Genomic DNA, 4,072 nt, shown 5'->3' on the forward strand with positions numbered 1-4,072 from the left:
TTGTTTAATTCGATTTGTCAGCACAGATGGGTGCCTCCTTTTTGTCATTTAAACGAATATCTTTGAATATATTGTGTTTGAAGTAGTAATAACTTAAGACATTTGACGGAATTTTTGTCCTAATTAACTCGACCCATCCCCCTTTACGCGGTTGTTATTTGTTTTTGATTATTTGTAGTATTTACCATATTAAGGTTTCTGAGAGATTCCGTATTCGGCACCGAACTATGGTCTTCTTATTAAACCAATGAAATTTTTTTCTCAAAATCTGGTAACCTTTTTCAAAAAAGACCGACAACCCTTTATCTTCACTTGTCATACATGTACATAGTACACAATTCTTTTAGCTGAAGTCATCAGTGTGTGGTACTCTTTTGAAGCTGCACGCTCAGAACTTATGCAATACAACAAAGGGCTGGTTCATCTCAATACTGTTGCTTAGGAAAATTAATCAGACCATTTCAAAAGAGCCACGTGTTTTTCCTCTAATACCGTTACCATTTAATCCTCTGAAAGCATCCTGCTGTTTCCATGACAAATGAAATCGTCCCTATCATCGAGATAAAGCTTGAGCTCTCTGTTTGTAACTGAATGAGGAAAGAAGATATGATCACTTCACTATTATTGCTTCTTAGGAGAGCTCTAGTAGTAAGGAAGTCTGCGACCGCAGTCGGAGGCAATCCGGCGGCTCCTCTTTCGATAGCTATCTACCCGAAGGTAGGGGAGGGGGCCACTCTTTCTCCCTGGATTGCTCCACTTACACTTGATCCTTCTCTTAATTGCTGAGCATCAAGCAGAGAGGCATCAAGTACCATTTTGGAAATCTTTGGTATGACCCAGCTGGGAATTGAACCCAATATTGTTCTTGCGAACCGCAGCTGGATGCTCTACCACTTCACTATAATTGCTTTTAGGAGAGCTCTAAGTCTCAATATTTCATTAACAAATATAACTGGTACATCACTCAATCTCCAGGACCTTGTGCAACTGACCAGTAATCACACCTGCTTTTACCGAGTTTATGTCTGTGTGTTTTTCTGTGACGGAGACGGTAAGGTTCTAATTTGACTACATCCTGACCAGGTTAGGACGACGGTAAATCATGACTCTTACCTTCTTTGATTTTTCGGTCAGAAGTGTGGTTTATTCCAAATCGCTTCAGTCACTCTACCGTCCTCAAAAGAGCAAATACATAAACTCGCTATTGTGTTAATGAGTACAATAACAGTATCAATAGAACACAACATTTTTGGTCTCCAAGGATGTTTTTTCTAGGGGGGGGGGGGCGGAATGAAACTGAAACTACTACAGTACAATGATCAATTCCAAAATGGACGTACCATGCTTGGAGTATCAGAATCTACTTGGAGATCACAGACAATATCAATAGCCCCTTTGACCGGGGGGGGGGTACTAGGTTTGCGAGGTGACGGGTATGTCCGAGCCGAAAATCGAAAATCGACCCTTTGAGAGACAAAATTTTGGTGATTTTGGGACCCTTTGAGAGACTTTTTCCTAAATTTTGGTCCATTTTTTCCAAATTTTGGTTTGATTTTCACCAAATTTTGGTCAAAATTCTTGGAAATCGTGACCCTTTGAGAGAGAAATTTTAGATTTTTGTGATTTTGGGACCTTTTCAGAGACTAACTTTTGAATTTGTACCCCTTTGAGAGACTTTTGAGGAATGAGAAAAGGTACCCTTATGGCTCGCACATACCCGGCACCCATTTTGCCTAAGTAACCTCCCCCCCAGGCCCTTTGATTACTGAAATCATGGCTCTTACAGCCGCCAGGGGCTGTAAAAAAAAAAAGGAATCACCGACGCTATTTGTTATCACTTAGCAATTATCCAATAACCTGTTAGCAATTTCAAATGAAACATCCAATGAAGTCATTAAATTGAATAATAGAAAAGTCATTAACATTAATTACTAGTTGTGTGTCTCATATGATTTGAATACCACACTAAAAAACATTTTATAAGAATCTTTGATGTATGTTTAGAATAACATACCCCTCCCCCCTAGATCTCAACCTAAAGCCGAAAAAACCTTTTGGGTTCTTTTCAAAGACCTGTAGGTTAGACTAGAGTCTACTAACACCTCAAGTAAAGTTCAAAAATGGAGTCTGTCAAATTACGCTAGGCCACTTATCAGAGCCATCCAGTCTATCAAAAAGCTATAAGTGGTCCCCGGATAGGTGAGTTGTGATAAGACTTGTTGGCACCTGTTCGAAGGAAATCATACAAAGATATACGTACACACAGTATGAGATTTCAAAGATTTAGAACAATGAGATATGTAGGGAATAAGTGGCTTTAAATCCTATAACATAGGAGATTCGACTCTACCCTTCGACTACACTGTCTAAGAGATATGTAGGGAAAAAGTGGATTCAGATCTTACACAGGAGATTCGAAGCCTTTGATTACACACTGTATTGGGTTCGAACTCTTTGAATAACTCTCGACGTAAAAGAGATATGTAGGTAAAAAAAGGATTCAGATCTTACACAGGAGATTCGAAGCCTTCGACTTAAACACTGTATTGGGTTCGAACTCTTTGAATAACTCTCGACGTAGAATATATACGACAAGACAGGTTTTCAATACCTTCAATCAAGATAAGTGATTAATTAACAAACAAAACAAAACACACATAACTGCAATACCTGTTTAATTAGACAGGTCATTTTCGTGTCTTTTCTTTTGAATAGCTTTTTGATGCTTATCTCTCTCTCGTTATATTATGCTATTCAACTTGTTCAAGTTTGTTTTTTCAATTTGTATTTCTTGAGAAAGGAAATGGTTCATGTTATATTGTCTAATGTGATTTTCTGATGGATTTTGATTTTTTCGGAATTGCAACATTGAAATATTGTGAAAGATATTTTATATCCTTCCCAACCTCGTTCCCTGTGCATTATCAGCTTTTTAATGCTTACTGATAGCACTAGATAATATTATTATTATCTACCAACACTGGAATATTCTCTGGCGTCAATCAGTAACGTAAATAAAGCCTGGGATACACGGGGACGAGGTTGTATCCTTCCCTCTCTCTCAAATACAGAATTTGGAATCTAGTACCTAGGTAGCAATAGAGTTTGATATCAAAGTTGTATATAAAAAGGCGTGGTTTAGTTTGGATCATAGGGCTTTAATGAACTTCTACAGAAAAGTCTGAGACCTGGTTTTCTTAGGGGTTGAATGTCAATGTCATTCTCAGTGGAATGGGATTATTAATTTCATATATCTTTGTAACTTCTTCTGACATAGTTTTAAGTCACTTTCAACCATCTGTTGTTGAGGTGATGATTATAGAGATTACAAGTTAGGCTCACAGTGGGCCTCTAACCGAGGCATTTGTGTCGTATTTCAAGCCATGGGTTTTCCATGCATCGTTAAGTTTTTCTTTGATGGAATCCCGATGGAATCTGCTGAAACAACATCACTTGGTAGCTTGTTCCAGATTGATACACACCTGTAGTAAAAGGATTTCGTGTGTGGTCCGTTGAAGCCGTCATTCGCGAAGTTTGGTGCGAGTTCGTGAGCGTGTCTTCGGTTTGGGCGTGTTCGACTAGTCAATTTGTCCGGTAATTTTGCTTTATCATAAAAGTGGAGGTGTTTGTAGACCTGAACCATATCACAGAGCTATCTTCGAAATTCCAGTGTTGGTAGATCAAGCATTTTAAGTCTTACGCTAGACGAAAAGTTGCGACACGTTTGAACTAGTCTTGTTTCAGATCATTTATGTACAAGACACTAAGCAGTGGTCTTAAACCCCTCCCTTGTGGAATTCCATTCATGACTCTGTCAATTTTTGATTTTGATTGGTTCACCTTAACTAACTGCTTTCTTCCACTTAGAAACGATGAAATCTAATTCTTTAATGAACCGACTATACTGTAATCTTCTAACTTCTTGCTAAGACTGCCTATGAGGCACAGTATCGAATGCAGTCTGTAGACTTTTCCATCAGATATAATTTTACAGCACTTATCAATATAATTTAAAAGCTGGGTAACAGTGGAGCGTCTTCTGAGGAAGCCACGCTGCGTATCTGAAAAGAGG

The 4,072-nt window shown here is 38.4% G+C and overlaps 1 protein-coding gene across 1 annotated transcript in view; it reads left to right on the forward strand.

The window, feature by feature from the left end:
• Positions 1-3,588: 3,588 nt before the first annotated feature.
• The window catches only part of LOC136816350 (potassium voltage-gated channel subfamily KQT member 1-like), a 60,773-nt gene continuing 60,289 nt past the window's right edge, over positions 3,589-4,072 (forward strand). Inside the window, exon 1 of the mRNA XM_067072669.1 lies at positions 3,589-4,072. This exon is cut by the window's right edge and continues 763 nt beyond it. The gene's annotated coding sequence lies outside the window, so the exon portion shown is untranslated.

This window comes from Clytia hemisphaerica, unplaced genomic scaffold (genome assembly GCF_902728285.1).
Source record: "Clytia hemisphaerica strain Z4C2 unplaced genomic scaffold, Clytia hemisphaerica genome assembly, whole genome shotgun sequence".
NCBI lineage: Eukaryota > Metazoa > Cnidaria > Hydrozoa > Leptothecata > Clytiidae > Clytia > Clytia hemisphaerica.